General features: G+C 30.5%; 1 long non-coding RNA gene across 1 annotated transcript in view; it reads left to right on the forward strand.

Moving 5' to 3' along the window:
- Positions 1-20,134, forward strand: part of LOC136797326 (uncharacterized) — a 123,379-nt gene that overhangs the window by 39,816 nt on the left and 63,429 nt on the right. Inside the window, exon 2 of the long non-coding RNA XR_010845169.1 lies at positions 4,657-4,733. This is a non-coding gene — a long non-coding RNA (uncharacterized lncRNA). The remainder of the gene's footprint in view (positions 1-4,656; positions 4,734-20,134) is intronic.

Raw genomic sequence — 20,134 nt, forward strand, 5'->3', positions numbered from 1 at the left:
TTAACCTGGAATCCTCACACAAGACTGAAAAGACAGGAAACTGCACGTCGATTTCGACTATTACAGCACTTACTAGACAAACGGTCTGAACTTCCAACATATTACAAAAGACTGATCTACATAACTGTAATAAGGCCAATCTGGACATATATATTTGAGCTTTGGGGCTCCACTAACCTTGGAATTCCTCTCGTATTCAATCCTTACAATCCAAAATCCTCACTGCTCCTTACTTTGTCACAAATAAAATCATACATAAAGGACCTTAATGTTCCCTATGTAACCGATCTAGCCCGAACCACATATCATTCCTTCCATTATAAACTCCCTAACCACTCAAACCCCCTAGTTTCTAACCTTGCATCCTCTTCCATTCCTGACAATCTTCTTGAAAAGAAGATGGCCACGAAACCTGCTAATGTAAAACGTCATTAAAGTCCTGCCAATGGGTGGTTTATTTACACGCCTGTAACACTCAAATTTAACCGAGATCAGAATTACTAAATGTATTATAATGTACAGTTATAAATAACAATAAATGAATATTTAAAAAAAAAAATTATATCTGGTTGCAAAATTTTAACATTTTTACTTTCCACAAGTGTGTTAATAATATAATTAAAATTTAAATCCTGCTATTTACTTATTCAGATTCATTCTTATAGATACATTATTGAAAGTATCAATAATTATTTAATCCTTCCTATTAACTGAAGGGCTCATATATAGGTCAATTCAGCTTCAAAAACTTTTATTGTAACAGTTACAGGAAAACATCCGTCAGAGTGTTGAAACGGAAAACGCACTGCGCAGGCTTTCGCCTCATTACAGTAAAGCCAGTGTTTGAACAGACCTTACATTCTATGGCTATATGTATTTTTCTAAAACCTTTGGCTTTCCAGCGGTATATAATGAGTCTATATTCCTACTACTATTTCCGGAAATGTGTTTTGATATGTTTCCTCTTGTTTTTTTTCCTTTAGTTGATAACAACATATCCATAAGTTATATACTTATGTTTTGATTGTTACTGCAAAAGATGTTTAATTATTTGAAACAAACAAAATTGAAATCGCTTTAGAGGAAACCATTTTGAAAATTTGGCATTCAAGCCCTGCCGAACTATTTCAGTGCGAATAAAATCTGACTTATATTACATTAATATTAATTAAAATAGTTTGAGCAATTTTGGCTTAAATAGAAAAAATGTTAAACATTGGTTATATAAACTGGCACGTCAGGTAGGTGGTAACGATTTAATCGAAAACTTTTCTGTAGCATCTCAGGCATATACCTCTCTTAATAATGTCATTTCAGTTTCCTATGACTTTGAGTTTTTGAGCTAGGTTGTTCACTAAATATTGCGTTTTTAGGAAGTGAAAGTAAAATTATTATTTATACCAATTATCACAGATCCTTCCACGGAATCCCGTCGGAACCTAATTTAATTAATTGAGAGCTACTATACAATTCTACTATCCTTTTCTAAGTGGAGATGGTAGACAAATATAAGGCTAAAATAGTTGCCTATTCCGAGGCAGTGGTTGGCTGACGATGGGATGAGATTAGAGCTAGGCAGGGGGCGCTGCCAGGTGTACTACGGTGACACGCCCATTTGTCTTGTCCCGAAATAAATGGTCCTTCGGGCAAGATCTTGGATTATCTATCAGCTCCTCCAAACTGCTAATGAATCGTCTTCTCTTTTCACTTCCTTTTACAAGACTATTCTTTAACTATTACGAATTACTTTCGTACCTTATGTTGTATCCCTAGAAGCAGAAAATTATGTTTGTATTTTAATTATTCAATCTCACTGTAAACAAAAAGGTTATTTAATTGTTTTTATTCCTCTTCCTCCCACACATTTATTTAACGTTAACGTTTATTAATATTAACGTTTCTGCTACGTTTATCCCTTCACTAGTAGAGTGAAAAAATTGGCTTTTAAGCCCTGTCGAATTGAGCTCTGGGGCTCGACCAAACCATCAAATTCTTCCCCCTTCCAATCCTTACAATCCAAAATCCTTGATGCTCCTTATTACGTTACAAATAAACTCATTCACAAAGACCTTAACATCCGATTCGTTGCAGATTTGGCCCAAAACAGATATGCGTCTTTTCATTCCAAACTCCTTAACCATCCTAACCCATTAATTCTTAATCTTTCATCCTTAACAATCCCTGATAATCCTCCGAGGCATCTGAAAAGATGGCCACGGGACCTTCTAATTTAAATTAATGTTTGAAGTACCACCAATGGGTGGTTCCTTCCCAAGGTTTTCAAGTGTATATGAAACATACAACATATTTACTTATTGTATTTATTATTTGTACAGTTATAAATCATATTAAATAAAAAAAAAAGAAAAGCCCTGTCGAACTATTTCAATGTGAATAAAACCTGGCTTGTATTAGATTAATATTAATTAAAATCGTTTGAGCAATTATGGTTTAAATAGAAAAATGTTAAACAGTTGTTATATAAGACAAAGGAGACGGCGCTACAGTACTCCCCTGCACACAGCGCATTCCACTATTCCATTTTAAAGCTCCAGTCTGGTAAAGCTTCAAATTAAAATTAGGTGGAGGCCAAACTATTAGAGATGACAAAGGCTTATTGTAAGATAGATTGATCTGAAGGGAGGTGTATTAATTCTCACATGTTTAAAATATACACTGCTTTAAAAAAAAGAAAAGAGAAGTTTGCGTCGGCTGTGATGAAGTTAATCTTAAGTATCATGATGATATTCTTATTGTCGAGTAGAACGCCATCCCTGTTACTAATTAAAGATATCAAAATGCTCGGTTTAACAAATGAAGACTTAGAGATCATTAAAGACTGCAATATCCTAGGAATGTTAAGTAAACTATTATGATCCCTTTGTGGAAAATGAGCAAGTCGTAAAGTACTCATGTGCGGTAAATGACCTAAAAGTCCCAACTCAAGAGAAGAAAAAAGTAAGTTATTTCAACTCCATTTTTTATTATTTTAATGGAAACTATATTTATAGTAAAGAGTCAAAATTGATGATTTTCTACCAAATATATTTAGGTAGAATAAAAAATGGTGCCTATTCCAGATATTACAAACAAATCATTTGTAAGTCTTTCTAGGAAAGGAAGTGGGAGTGAGTAGCTCATGTGCAAGGACTCGGGTTCGATTCTGGCTGTGACAGATAATTACTGTCTGTTACCTGTAGCCGTAGAGTCAGCCCTGTGGGTTCGAAGGCCCTCCGGGGTCCACCGGGCCTAATAAAGAGGGGACCCTTATTTGGAGAAAAATCTGGCGGTCAAGTGTGATGCTGTCCAAATCACCTCCTAGCACAACCGTTGGTCTAGTAACAGTACTTCCTAACAAAGTAATGCACCCTCGACCTTTCATGGGTTGTGGTGTTACAGATTTAACTTAAATTTAATTGAAGTAAAGAAAATAGTGCGCCTGTTCGAAAAAAAGTTCAGTTTTTAACTAGAATACATAATGTTCTATATACAAGATATACAGTTAATTTTTAATCCGAAGCTCCATATCCTTGAAATTACAAAAACACTAAAAAACTTAATTTAAAATTATTTAAAGTAATGTACATTTTCTAAAATATGAGCTATATTGAGCTGTTTGTGATCTTGAGATTCAGTATTTCAAAATGCTTATTTCTATTCCAAATAAATAAAAATTAATATTTTTTTAATTCATGCTAGTAAATATCATTAAAGCGGCTGCCCCTACGAAGATAAACGATATCAACATTAGAGGACGTTCAACGTTGGTGCTATGAGACATGTATACGTCTAATTATTCCTTAGGTATAATTTTTCCAAACAATTGGAAATTAAGATTTTGGGAATTTATTTTAACGAATTTTATAGAAACTGCTTTTCTTATTCATACTACTCCCACTGAATTAAAAGCTGATTGGCATCTGTGCGTCGTTCGTAAGTGTTGCAGTTTCTAGGATATTTGCCAAATAAAAATTGCAAAATATTGATTTTTCGTAATTTAAAAAAAAAATCGATAATTATTGATCATAAACAGCTCTAGAGCTTGTCATTTAGCTAATTGACTCTACTTTAAATTATGTTCTATTAAATTTTCTAGCGTGATATGTAATAAAGATATGGCGTATGGTAGTTAGTAAAGCTGGGAATGCAAAATTAATTTTTTATAACGTTTTGAAATAGGCACTATTTCTTATTCCCCGCAGTTATGGTTGACTGATTAATCAATTTTGACGAGCAATAGTTATATATAGTTTTCATTGAAGTAATCAAATGTTAGGAGCAAATAACTTCTTTTTTTCTAGCAGGCTCTTGGACTATAAATTCGCATAGCATGAATTCTTTTCCAAGCCATGAAAGGCATGATGGATGATCTTTCAAATGAACTTATAATCTATTAGGATATACAAGTAAAATATACATAGCAATGCAAAAATATGATATGTAGATCCAAAAAAAACACATAATTTTTATAAATGTTAATTTCAATTATCGATTGAAGTTAATTATTTGTTTTCCTTCACTAATCTGCTGTTGAAATAGAAATAGACTAGATTTTAAATATTGCATTTAAAATTCATTGTGAGAAATAATTTTCATATCATTTAATAATATGAAATTATTTCGCTCAAGGTTGAAATTGAAAATATCATGTTGCAGACGGACTATGGAGGTGACGGAGGTGAGATGACGGAAGGATGAGCAGAAGCCCGCTAGATCCAGAAGAACAGGAGGAGGTATGTCAATAACATGTTTAATAAGTAACAATATTTCCGATTGAAATATTGTTGTAGCTTTTTGGAATTATGGAAATAATGAAAGGAATTGTTTTTAGGAACTACTGTTGATAAAATACAAATATCATTTTATATTTCGATGAAAAATCTACTATTTATTTTTTTAGCTTCATCCTACGTTTTTGATTCTACCTAATTTATCCATACAATAAAAACAGGCTGCACTATTCTAAGACTTATTATACGACTATTCCAAGACACTATGTACCTCAAAAATGTATTAATGGTGGTTTTCCTTATGCGTTAAATGTGCAACCACGCTAGCTTTCAAAAACTTCGGACTTCGGTAATTTGAAAAAAAAGAAAAATTAGTTTTTCGAATTTTTTGGAAACTATTTATTTCCAGGAACATTACAGACACTCATTTATAATATATTTTTAATTCTTTCCCATAATAATCTACTATTAATACGAGTTGCCCGACTATTTGTATCAATGAATTGTTCATGCTTAGTGGTAGGTTGATTATTAATGGATAAAAAAAGAAGGAAAAACTAGAACTTTTTTTTTCTTTCAAATCAGATCAGGATGTTATAAGCTCAAAAATTAAAAAAAAAAAAAAAAAAAAAAAGCTTCAAATTATTACACAATGTTCAATCGTTTCTATTGTAATTTTACATGTTCGTCCATGTCTATACCAGTAAAAATTTTTATTTGGAAGGTGTAATAGCTACAAAGTACATTATTTTTTCCTCTACCTTCCTCTACCTTCCAATAGACCGAAATAATAAAAAATATTAGAAGTGCCTAGGGGGTATGTTCTTAAATGTAACCGACTGGCAAAATGAAACAACCCAATGTGCATGCGCCCACCAGTTTAACATCAAATCCGTGTTTTATTTTTCAGTTTTTTCGTCATTCTCCATTAATGTCTATGACTTTATATAATATACATCATTTTATTCTGAAATCATTGGTCAAGGCTCTATCCTGGCCCCACTTCTGTACTTAATATTCTCATATAATTCCGACAACATACTAACTGCGTCATATACCGACGACTCAGCTATATTCACGAAAAACACGGAGCCTTCACAGACCGCACTAACCACTAAACATAGTCTTGACAACTTACAGGCCTGATGTACATAATGGAATATAAAGATTAACCAAACAAGATCATTCACAACGACTTACGCATGCCAACTGTAACGAACCACATTTTTATGACTTAAAAACGGTTTCAAGATAAATTACATGGACGTTTCAATGAATTTGTATGATACATATGATAATAACATTCCTTACGTAACTCGGCTTAGGCTGAAGAGAAGTTGGATGAGAGACACTTCCTAGTCTGATCAAATAGTTTACTTGGACGTCAGGAGGGTGAATCACTGCGTGCTGTCTCCAACCAATACCAACTTATGCCAGTCTATATATTGTTGCTCATTAGCTGATTGCAATTATTTTACAGGCGAAAATAAAAAAAAAATTGTAAAGATAAAAAACTCTTTGTATTTCCATCGGTATAGAATAAGTCTATATTACAACTCTTATTTCCGGAAATATGTTTTCCAAATACATAGATTTTTCTTCATTATTAAGTTTTTGGGAATAATAAAAGTAAATATTAAAAACTTGAGGTCTTTTTTTTTTCATTCTGTAACCGCAGACCTCCACGGTCAGTGACAGATTATTCCCTAAGACATGGACCGAGTAATTTTTTCTGTGTTGGCTGAGTGTAGTGGGTATTTTTGAGGCGTGGAGTAGGAAGCCGCTTTAAATGGAAATCCCCACCGCATACAAATTAGGGATGGGGATGGGGTTGACTCCTCCCTCGATTAAGCTCCACTTCTTCTTACAATATATTTCACAGCAGGATGAATATTGAAGCAGCTTTCTTTATTCCTAACGAATTCTTTTCTTTTTTTTCACTCGTAATTTGAAGCCAGTAAATGATTTGTGTGCAGAGAGAAGAAATGTTTTCTAATTCTATTTCTCCCCTTATAATTGTTGGAATTGTAATAATGCTCAGTAATTTTAAATTTGTAATAAAAAAAATTATACTTCATGCCGGGACTTTACTTTTGTTGGGTTTACGGAGGTGAGGTTTTATATAATCTCGGGTTTTGGTGTTGATCGCAAAAAAATAAATAATTCTTTCTAGTTCTCCATTAGCGCACCTAGCTTAGAAATTTGCAATAGAAAGAGGCACTTTAGATGAAAGTGTTTCTTAAAGAATCCAATTTTATGTAAGGAGATGATCGGGAGTGAGGTCACCAAAGATACACAAATAAACAAAACTTATTTATTTATACCGAGATTTCTACCTGAATTTCAGCCCTTCATCAGGGCGAAATAAAACGAGATAACAAGCTCAAGAACAACAAACGATAACCTTAACCTCAGAGAAAAATAAAAAAACAAATGATAACAAATTAGGAAACTTACATGGCAATAAGTTAAGTCGATATGAGTTGATACTAATAGAAGATAAAATATAACGTTCTAGGTAAGAATTATACAATTAATGATTTTTTATCATTTATATTGAAGAATTTTATCTCTTTAATATTTTATCTTCTATTGGTATCAACTAATATCGGCTTGATTTATTGTTATATATGTTTCGGCTATATGCTATCCAAAAATATATATTTATATTAATTAAAATTGAGTCCATGGAAAATTATTATTATAGTTGGATTCTTTTCCAAAGGCTTTTTTTTTTTTGTTTACCAATTTATCAATCATTGATTATTTTTATATTTATAAAGTATTGTTACCATTAATTATATAATATAATAAGGGGTGGTATTGGGTAATATAATAGTATATAAACTATATCATAACAAACTCAATAACAACAACAGATAACCTCAACTTCAGAGAAAAATAAAAAAACAAATGATAACAAATTAGGAAACTTACATGACAATAAGTTAAGTCGATATGAGTTGATACTAATAGAAGATAAAATATAACGTTCTAGGTAAGAATTATACAATTAATTTTTTTTTTTATTTAATTAATTGATTTTTTATCATTTATATTGTAGAATTTTATCTCTATAATATTTTATCTTCTATTAGTATCAACTAATATCGGCTTGATTTATTGTTATATATGTTTCGGCTATATGCTATCCAAAAATATATATTTATATTAATTAAAATTGAGTCCTGGAAAATTATTATTATAGTTGGATTCTTTTCCAAAGGCTTTTTTTCTGTTTACCAATTTATCAATTATTGATTATTTTTATATTTATTAAGTATTGTTACCATTAATTATATAATATAATAAGGGGTGGTATTGGGTAATATAATAGTATATAAACTATATCCAGGAAAAATAGTATTTATTAACATGATTTATAAAATGATTGCAATGATATGATAAAATGATCCAGATGAATATGGTTTGCCATAAAATATGAATTACATTATATCTTATTACCTAATATATTTATATTTAAAACTTAAGTATCAGTGACACCAAAATGTTAAAAAAAGAGAAGAAGGAATAAGATCTAACACGGTTGAACTGCTGTAAAATACTGGTTTTATTGGGTTTGTTACATCTCTTTATATACATTCGATCAGCTGATCCCATCAGTTAGCTGACATCGAAGTAACAGCTGGTACAGACCGTAACATTATAGGTATATATCTGAATCTGAATGACTGCTGATTCATTTTCAGTTTGGTGATCCAAGAAGAATACGGGGCTAATTTGGGGCTGACACTTAAGCGTTTTGTACAGGTGTTGTTTAAAATCTATAATTGACCTGCCTACCGACAAAGCCAGCAGGCAATAATTGTTTTTAATAGATTTGCTCAGAAAGGGTCCTTTCCACCAGTACCCATTAACCACCTGCGAAGTGCCCTTTATTGACAGGAATCATACCCGGCACAGGTATGGACAAGACATGTGGCAAAGACTTTTATAATATTATTAATTGGTAATCCCTCAATACATATCATTTCCTAGTTTGTTTCTTTCTTATTATTTGATTTTGATTTTTTTTTGAATTGAGGTAATTATCTCATTTTGTTTTCCAGCCCGGATGAAGGCCTCAAATAAATAAGTTTTGGTTATTTATCCAAACTTATATCTATATACGGTCCATTATTAACACCTCATTATGAATCTTATTTTAAAAAGATTTTAAGTAATAGATGATTTTCCCTTCCAACGTATCTTTAAAGGCATAAATTACCAAAATACACAAACTTTTTTTTATACGGTGTACAATGATTTGAACCAAAATGGTGCAGAAAATCGTTTGAGAATTGAATTTCCAAAATACTTCATCATGATGAATATCATTGCCCACCTGAACCGAGTATAACATCTCTCTAGATAGCGGATTCTAAATTATGTTCTAGGATTGTCATGGGAAATTTAAATCATAAAGACTTTGGTTTATTCAATGTTCTCCGTTTGCGATGGTTACCGGCGATTTATGCCTTGCATAGAAGTTGTAAAATCTTCCATAAAAAAATAAAGTTAAAATTAGATTCTCTGTGAGATCCCTTCATTAAAAGTTTTTTTTTACAAAAATTAAAGAAAATCACAAGGTTGGGCGGGCTGAAAGAAATCTTAGAATTGAAATAGTCGACTTCACTACCACAATTTCATTTCCCTTATTAAGTTTCATTATGGAATTTTCCAAAATCTAGAAAAAAAAAAAGACGTCAAATGTGGTCTCCAATACCCTGCGTACATTATTATTTGTTGTCATAAGCACAATTATTGCTATATTTTACTGCTAAGTGGTTATTGTTGATGGATAATAGAATGAAAGTAATGATGTTAAGAAATACATGTTCTGTAAAGAAAAAAATAATGATTTGTTTCTACAGTAAAATAAATATTTGAGCTTAGCCTAGTTCCTGTTAATTTTAAATTATAAGTCAAATTAGGGTGTTGGAATTTGTTTAGCTCTAGAGACAAAGAACTAGGAAAGAGGTTCGTTGTTGATAATTTAAAAACCTAAGATGTCAGTTGAAGTAGAACCTATTAAGTCTTTGTCCACAGAGGTAATTTGTGAAATGAGGACTGATGTTTTATTCACTTTGTTAAAACTCCCCTCGTTCCACTTTCCCTCTGTTTTCTTTGTCTCCTTTCCATCTCTTGTTCCTAACCGACACCTTTGTTTTGTATTGTAGCTCCTGAGGAATCTTGCGTTTTATCAAAATCTTTTTCTTGGTTAGGATGTTAAGGCAGTGTTTAATGGTTCTCATTATGTTTTATTACGAACCTACTTTAACAAAAGAAATATTAATCCGAGATTTTATTATTTTTTGCTCTTGTTTCTTTCTCTTTCTTATACCTTTCTGTAAGGAGAGATTTTGTGAAATGCTTTGCATTAAAACTGTCCACAATATTTAAGGATACTTGCAAACTAACTTTATTTGAATTTTTTTTTTCATTTTGGTTTAAATCCTCCATAGAGAACCTATAGATCCCGAGAGTGGGAATTCCAAGATGAATTTCTCGGGGCCGTCGGAATATGGACTAACTGAGGATAGGAATCGAACCCACAACCTTCTTAGCTAAGCTCTCTAGGACCATCGCTCCGACCGGCTCAGCTATCTGGTCTATTACAACTTTTAGACATGCATCAATACTACATTAAGATTTCAGAAGGAAAACCATCATGAATTTTTTTTCAGAAGAAAAAATTGAAGTTTAACCTATTATGTTTATAATTAATTTTTTAAAAAGAATAAAATATATTCGTATAATGAAATTTTAATGACTAGTTCACAATAAAATCTTTACAAAATTATTAATCATAGATTTATTTTGACCATTAAAAAAACTCCTATCTTTGGTAGAGCATTTAAATTGTTTTCCAATACTAAATACAATACAAAATCAGGGTTTAATCCAAAACTATTGAGGTGTGTCTTGAGGTAAAGATATGGCTTATTGCCATATTGTTATTACAATACTGACAGTTACTATCGACCTTTAAATTGCTCTTTCATGTATCAATATAATTAAAAGTAGTAGATAGGGTTAAATACGATACCTAGGCACAACTCCTTCCTCAAGGAATTGATAAGAATATCATCCTCAAAAGATAAATAAGTAAGTTTACCTAAATTTTTTAAATTTAGTTCCACAAAAGTTTATAAATATCTCTAGACAAAAAAAGACTATCAACAACAGAAATTTCTTGCAGAGAATAAAGAAATAAAACAGTTACAGAAAAAATTTTAGTGAAAGACATTTTAAAGGATATTGGTGAAAGAAAAAAGTCTAAATCATTGTACCATTTGAAAACTTTTACCATATGCTAAATTTAAGATTTTCATAAGAAGTATATGACTGGATAATAGATGATGGAAGAAGATGGAATAAACCTATAATGACTTGTGATCAAAAAATAGAAGAGGGTTTGACAGTAAGCCATCTATCATATTAAATAATCAAGGAATATATCTTAGGCAGGAGGCTCAACTTTTAGTTAAATAAACCCAACCTCTTCTTGGAAAATCTTTTGAAAAAATTAATATTTAATTCATTAATTAGAAGAAATACTCAATATTCATTAAATAGTAATAATTTTCAATGTAATAAACGCCTTAAAACGATCCAGTGGTTTTGCATATTTTATTGATATATTTCCCTATTTGATAGGATTTTAAATAGAATCAAAATAATGTATTTTTACCTCATCGTGTTGTGTATAACAAATTTATCTTTGAAATCATAATTTTATTTTCATCAAATGTTTATTATTAAGAATACCGGGAGAATGCAAAGAATTTATTGTAATTAGTACTTGATTACTCTTTGAATAGTTACATAGAGTATATATTCGATTTTATAGTTGAACCCGTAATAATAAAATTAAATGTAGGCCCAAATATTAAATGCGTCGATTATGATTATCAATTTCTCCAAGTATTTCTACTCCTGATTTAGATTGTGACATTAAGCTCTATTCTATTATCATCGAATTAACAGAATTTAAAGAAGGATATGCAAATGTGTGATACCAGCAGCTGGGCCTACAGGAAGCGACCTTCTCTCTAAATCTTAGGATTTAGGGTACCTAATCCACCAGAGCTTAGGGTCTGTCAACCCAGAACTAATTTATGCGTTAGCTTAGCCATAAATCTCATTTAATATGATTCACCCAACTAGCCTTAATATTTTAATATAATTATTTCATATAGAGATGGAATATTATTCTAAAGAAAAGTTAATTGTATAAATCAGTGAATATATAAAATACATAATTAGTGAATAATTATTTTAGTCACGTTCCTAAGCTATAATAATATAAAAATGTTTTTTAGTAATATTAAAATATTTTACAAATCACCGAACAGAAAAAGGATAAGTAACGGTTATTCTATCCTAACAGTCATTATAATTTCACTAAATTCTAATATTTTAATAAGATATATAACTCGCTAACTCTTACAAGAATATATTTCATGGAATTTAGGTTTTTCTGAATCAGCAGTTATCAATGAGAAGTATGGATTATATACTTCTATTTATTGCCAAGCTTTTTTGCTAATTTTGGTAGAAGTAATCACCATCTATCTTTTGTGAGACAGCGAGAAAGTGAGAATTGTGAACATGTTCTCGAAAATAAGAGAAAAATACGTTAAGTCAAGATATAATAAAATATTTATAATTTGTTTATAAAATATATTATTTTACAGGCTTCCTCCATTGTCCTTTATGTATCCCCCCTTATTATACTTTATTGATAAACTTTTCTAAGATTCAATTTATCAATGAATATATAAAATAGTTCATTTTGGGAAAGACCTTTCATAACCCTGATTGCCTTTCTTTTAATCTTCATTGACAAAAATTCTTTTATATCCCTTCATAATTGAGAACAATGCCTTTTAATCCGGCTTCGGGTGCTTTTGTGTTTGTATTTGATTGTTGGTGATTTTCAATGGTTCTTTATATTGACTACAGATATTCTATAATTTATGGAAACGACGATAAATGTTTTTTAAATAAATGATCTGAAAATGCCGAGTTTTATTGAAATTCAGTCTTGAGATAATTAAAAACTTTTGACAAATATTACAACCTGTCACTTAAGCTAATTAAGATAAAGTTTATTGCGATTTTAATGCCAATCAATAGTTTTTTATTTATTACTTCAAGGACTTAAAAAGTAATTTTTATTTATGAAGCACTATTGTAACTCATGGATGAACGATTATTTTACATTTTTATTTATAAAATTAATAAAAATGAGTAAATATTTTTTGGTAGTGAAGCTTTGTATTTATACAGGAAATTAATAAAAAATATGTCCTGAGAAATGAAAATTTTTACTTGTATTTTACGTTTAAGGTACGTAGGAACAAATCTTCTTACGTATCTGTCTTGTGGGCAACAACTTATGGTTAGGGGTGTAGGTTATAAACATGGACTAGGAATTATTTTGTTTTACATCAAATAATTATATTTTTTATTTATTAGTAAATTCTATACACAAAATTTCTTCGTAGAGAATTATCACTTTTCTTTTGAATTTTATATACAATAGGATCGAACTATACCTAAAACTTTTTTTTAATTAAGTGTGCTTAATAATCTCGCAACGAGATTACAAACCAGAACTGCCGCTAGTTCATTTCTTCTGCAATTCTCTACTTGCATTTTGTTGTTGAGCGCAATGCACCCATTATCCCTTCAGATGCACTTGTATTTACTTTTAGAAGGTATTTACTCACATCGTCAGCTGCAGTTTACAGCTTCTTTCCTTGTTTGAAGCGATTTGCTGAAAGAGATTTTATTATTTAATTTGATTACACATGTATTCTGTATCTATTGTTCTTTGAAAATTATATATGATACATTATCAGAAATTTATTAATTTTCAATAATTATACTAATTTTATAACTGTAATATTCATATTTATGTTCTTTAGGTTATAGTATTTTGATCTTTATGGCAATTTTGTTCTTTCATTTTGGTTTAGCAAATAAATATAATTCAGATTTTTTTTTCACTTAATAAACCTTAAATGTAGCAAGCGACATATTTTTATGTTTTTTAGATATTCCTAAAATTAAAATCTCAATTCCTAAGTTAAAAATTAAAAGTCAATTCAATTAAGCCATGAAATATAATTAATTATGCACTGTGAAAAAAAAATATCTACCGCTATAATCCTTGAAGGGTTAGGGGTTCAGTACTTAGTAAAGAAGTATTGTTTCTTGAACATAGGTTAAAAAATGTTTTCTTTTTTCTATTTCTTTTCGACAAAAATAGAAATTCATCACTCCTGTTATCAGAAAGACTCTCCTCGGCTATAGCTTTTCTCAAAACGATAACAATTGACAAATCCGAAAACAATCGTCCACCATGGACATTCCAACGTCCTAAAGCTATTCTTGACCTGTTCAAATACTCGAAAAATAATACCAAACCAGTTGAATATAAAGACCACTTTTCTCGTCTAATTCAGAGCATGCCAGAATCCTTTATAATACTATACAGATAGATCAAAATCAGACCAATCAGTAGCATAATCCTTCGCAACTGATGACTCAACGTATGACATTAAACTCCACGAACTATGTAACAACATATTCACTGCCGAACTCAATCCAATAGCTAGAGCACTACACTTCTATTTGTCTTTGAACCACAGCAATATTACAGTAATTACAGACTCATTAAGCTCATTAAAAGTTTAGATTGTATGTATCCAGAGCATCCGAAAATATGGGTATGTCAGATATGTTTATATGGGTTCCAAGCCATGTAGGGATCGCTGGGAATGAACTAGCCAATCACGCTACAACAGAAACACTCGCGCTTCCGGGAGGGGGAAAGCAATTTTAACTCCATGAGAAATGAGCAAACCCCTTGAAAAGAAAATCAAAGATAAATGGCAATTTTTTTTTAATGAAAACCCGAGGAGTAAACTGAAAAATATTAAAAAAGAGGTCAAGCGCCGGGGTACCTCGCAAATACCGTAAATAGGAGGTCGTACTGACCAGGTTGAGAATAGGTCACACGAGGCTCACCCACTCTTATCTCAAAAAAACGCCTCCGAACTGCCAGTATTGCAACAACAATTTGACAATTAGCCATATTTTCAAGAATCCCCATATATCACATCACACCTCAATAGCTTAGGATTAAAACGAGATATTTCAAAAAACCATGGGGATGATGATAAAACAATAGAATTAGTGTTTCAGTTTTTAAAATCAAAAGATTTACTAAAAAAAATATTATGTTGAACGGGGGAAAAATAATAATAATAATAAAATAAATAAATAAAATAATAAATAATGAAATAAAAAAAAAAATCATATCAAAAATCCTAACAATATGAGAAGCTACATTTTTCGTTGTTTATTTTATTATTTTTTTCTTCTCTGGGATGGAATTGTATTCTCGCACTTCTCAGAACAAAATTGTAATTTATTTTTAGTAAACCAAGTCTCAAATTTAGAAATCATGAAATTTACCATAGCTCAGAGTTCTTTAGTCTTCAATCCATAATATCTCTCGTCTTGTTCCAAAACCTAATTGATTTTTATGTAGCTTATCTGTTTAAGGTTTCAGAATCATGTCAAGTATTTCCATTTTTGAGCCTGTATATTGCCCTATATTTTCTCGTTAAGTTAGCATATTCTTTAGGAAGAATTGTAAACACCAAGATATGGTAATAAAGAAAATAATAATTACTACATTAAATCCTCAATTGCTAAGAAGGTGGCAGGATCTGAAAACTGTTCTTTTAAGTTCAAATCTTTAGTAGTTTTTCGTAATGAAATTAAATTGTTTGACGTTAGTATACGATATAGTCAATATATTAAAAATTGGTTTTCAGTTATCTTAGTGTTCAACAATGCATAATTCTGTCCAGTACGTTGGATTATATTTTGATTACAAATATAGTCAAAACAGTTCAAAAAAATAAATGAGTTTTTCTTTCTTTAACGATTATCTGATTTGAAGAAAATACGGCAATTATGGTGTCAAAAATTCCTGCTAAAGGCGGAAAATCAATGATAATTTATTGTTATTGCAATAAAGCTTTCAAATATTAATTTTTATTATTTGATTGGTTTAGTTTATTACCTTTTTCCCCTCCAAATTTCGATGGGAACCGCTCGACCCACAATACGGCGATGTGGTTATACAAAACCAGTAATACTTCCAGTTATTGCGGTACTGTATATTCCTTCTCCTGTATAGTCTCTACTCAAAACTATCTCTTGAGTTTTATTCATTTATTGTGATATCATATGATAAACAAAGGGAGGCTATTAACGTGGTATAAACGGTTTTTTTTTGTAGATAATAAGTCGAAGAGTATTAGACATGAGCCCGAGAGTTCTTACCAACGCGCCTTAGGAGCTGAAAAAAAAAATCAGACATATATTTGTAGTAATTTTTTTTTTTTTATTACGTAACTACTTTCTGCATTTGCTATTTAGTGGATTATATGTTGTAATCGATTTAATTTTTCGTAAGTATATAAGAGTGTAAATGTGACTAGAGATTATATTATTTTATCATTATGTTATTTTATTTATTTATTTTTTACATAAACATAGTTTGATTATGTTCATTTTGTATATCGTTGTATTTGTATATATTTTAAGAAAGATTTCTTTTTCTTCATTCATCTATTTCTTTTTATCTTATTTTAGTATGAATGTGATCATTTATCACTATTTCCTATTACCCACAACTGTGTGGTAGATTGTAATATCTATCAATAAATAAAAAGTATTTAAAATTTTTTTTTTCGTACAGAATAATAAAAAAAGTTTTTTAATCATATTGTGTAAGCGTGATTATATATAAAATTACTAAACTAAAAAAAAAGTTTTTAAAAAAATCAAGTCAGAAGTCTTTTAAGCGTTATTTGAAATCTTTAAATGAAACTTTTTAGAGAAATTTTTGAAGGAGTTTTCTCTTATCTATATCCCGAGCTTATAAAAAAATTGTCTAATTCCCCCAATGAACGATTAAAATCTTAATTTCTGCTCTTCCGAATCATATCAACAGCTGTAAATTTTATGTGTTTATTCATCATATAGTTTATAATGATGAAATATTTCTCAAACTGTTTTTATTTTTAATAACTCCGGTATTGGTATATGTTGTTCTGGTTAGTACAATTTTGTTTAGTGTATAGACTCCCAAAAGTTTCGTGTAGATTGGTGAAGATGTAGTAGTTTTTAAATTTTTTGTGATTTTAGACTCATATAGAGTAAGATAAAACACACCTAAGTAGGATTAAAGCAATCAACATAATTTTCAAAAACATTGCTTTTTCTAGGTTTGGCATTTAAGAGGTCTATACCGGGTACTGTACCAGGGCATTTGTTATTGTAGTTTGAAACCTAATAAACACAGTTTGAAACTTAATTAATATTTTTTTTATATTTTAAAATAATTCTGCCATTTTTGTTTTTCTTATTGTTTTTTATAATGTAATATGTAAATGTATTTCATATGACTGATCCACTGTGATAATAGAACGTGGTATATTATTTGGTTTGTATAAGGTATATAATTTGTCGTGAACTTAGACCTTTATGATTTATTTTGTTTTGGTTGTTCACGTTCAAAACAATTATTTAAAAATTATGAAGAGTTCTTACAAAATAATAATACCAAAATATAACCAACGTTACAACTGTCTTTTATGATATAGGAAGTGTTATTTAAAAGTTCTATGTTAAAAAAACAAATAAAATCTATAATGTTAATTGATTTTATCACTTGATCATCTTTTTATTATTTAGGTATTTAAAAATTTTCAATTATCAGAAAAACATGAAAAAAGATTAATAACTTGTATTACCTGAAAATATCAATTCTACAATATGACGTGGGAGACCCTAGCAAATAGAGTCGGAGTGCCTGTCATTTGAGCTGTCGCAATTATGTTGACGATATTAGAAAGCTTTGGAACGTGTCTGGATATATTGCACTAACTCAAGATTGCTATGTCGTTACCAACACGTGACACGGCACGCAAGTCTCTTCTTTATGACATTTTGAGTTTCTACATCGACTGGCAAATTCTGTTTGAGAAATGAAATCGAAAAGTAAAAAAAAAAAAAAAGAGGTGATGCTGTTGGAATTTCATATTTAAACTGCTACATTAACTCAAGCTACATTTTTTTTCTTTATTGAATGGGAAATTCTTTTATGGAATTATTACATTATATAGGTTTATACAATAAAACGAGGAAAAAAATCAGCCAAATTTCCTACTATGATCGAAATAATTCTATGAGAATGGAGAGATCTCTAGAAGAGAAATGATACCACCAAACATTATTGGAGGTTTATTACCTACCTCCCTCACCCCTGTTGATCAACAATTATCTCCAAGATTAATTTTCCTTAAATAAAGTTACTAATAACGAGTATGTAAAAGTTAAATCGAGCGACATAGTAATGTTATGTATTGGTCTTTTGACAATCCTGGGTATTATTAAGGTGTTTGTCACATTACCAGAGGCCCCTGAGAAAATTAGATTGGCTAACCTTTAAGTGTCAAAACACAAAATGACAGGTTGTGATGAGGGACCGGAATCAAATTAACCAGGTGCAGACCCTTCCTGGACCTGTCAAACTTTTTTACACATTCTCGGCCCTGAGGAGGGGGACGCCCAATCAGAGAGGAGATTTAAAAATAAGCTAACGCCCCAAAAGGGAATTGGGAGAAAAATACAGAGGAAATTTAAAAGAGCCAGACAGACACACTCAAACAGGAAGGCTTAGACGGGTTAGGACCACAGTCAGGAGGCAGGCAGAGAAGATGCACTTCGACTAGACGAAGTCGTGAGAAGGGCCACGAGACCTAGACATCCCTTATGAACGACACCTACGGCACTACATCCCACGGCATCAGCAACTATAAGTATAAAATTAACCAATAAGTAAAAATGTATTAATTATATTTTATGGCAACCTTTATCTGAAGAATTTTAATTATAGTAAAAAGTTGTAAATAAATAATTGCCTTCAGCGATTATCCTAGCATCCCAAGTAAATCTCCATAGATACATAGCAGTAAAATTAGCTAAATCTGGAAAGCTGCGTTAGCTAAGAACAAATATAAACTCAAAGAGACTATGGAATTTTTTCCAAAACAAATTTAAAAAATATTCCTAATATAAAAATCTTGGCAAGTAAATATTGAACTTTGGTCAATTTGTGTGTTTCCCTATATACTAAAATATATCCCTTTAATTGGATGAGCTGTGCCACTCTATGGCAACTGCTCAAGGAATCTTGAAATTTGGGTTGAGTAAATGGTAAGTAAACATTCAAGAGCACATGTGGTAGCTATTGAATATGTTTATACTACTCGAATAAATTTGCATAAATCTGACTTGCTCTTCTAATTGTATAATGAATGCTCCTTGCTAATTTAGAACTGGGTGTTCACTATTTGCATTTTGTCAGGATAACACTCTGGAAAGATTGATTTGTTTCTTTTTCATCCAAATATAGTTTTGGGTCATGGAAACGACTGATAAATATTGTTGTACTTTCCTCAAAGATATCTTGAATTTATGACGAAATGAGTCTTATATTATTACATTTATACAGGATATACCCTTATACAATTCATGTGCCTATGCTGACAAATTTCTTTATTTCTGAGTACGCTCTTTCTGCTTATATCGTCCTGCCAGTTACTAGTGTTGGATGGACTAATTTCTTAATAGAATTTACAATGTTGACATTTATCATCAATATTATACTCGAGTTAGTCCTTGTGATATGAATTAGTTACTAAAACTTGGCCTGTTATTATTATTATCCAAATTTTATTCTTCTAAGATATCTGGAATAATATCTACTTCAAGGGGATGTAGATTGTATTATATTGTTTGTTTAAAAATTACAAACAATCCTACATGTATCAAGAAGTTCTTTGAGCCATAGATATTTTGTATTTTTCTCGTACTTTTCAGATTAACATTTGGAGATATAATTATAGGGATCACTATTTTTTTATACAAGTGACAAAGTGCAAACAGTTGGTATTTCCTAACTTTTTCGGCCCTGGCAGCAAGTAAGTAAGATTTATTTGGAATAACTGTCCATGATTTTCTGGACGTTTATGCGATACTATGTGGACCGCAATAAATTTCTTATCTCACAATACGTTTGTTGTTTATTTTTTCTGATATAGCGATGATCAGAGACCATATCATCGCTCATTTATCACAGTTTCCTACATTTAGTTTGGTGATAAATTTTTACTACATTATTGTGTCTCTCAAAGTAATCTGTTTCCGCAAGGGTTTTACATCCTTTTATCACAAGATAAATAGATTCATGAGACTTCAAGCAAAGCCTTAATTAAATATGACAAGATTCTCTTTTAGGATATGCTCTT

The sequence above is a fragment of the Halyomorpha halys genome, unplaced genomic scaffold, assembly GCF_000696795.3.
Source record: "Halyomorpha halys isolate HHAL.00 unplaced genomic scaffold, Hhal_1.1 Scaffold1066.1, whole genome shotgun sequence".
Classification (NCBI taxonomy): domain Eukaryota; kingdom Metazoa; phylum Arthropoda; class Insecta; order Hemiptera; family Pentatomidae; genus Halyomorpha; species Halyomorpha halys.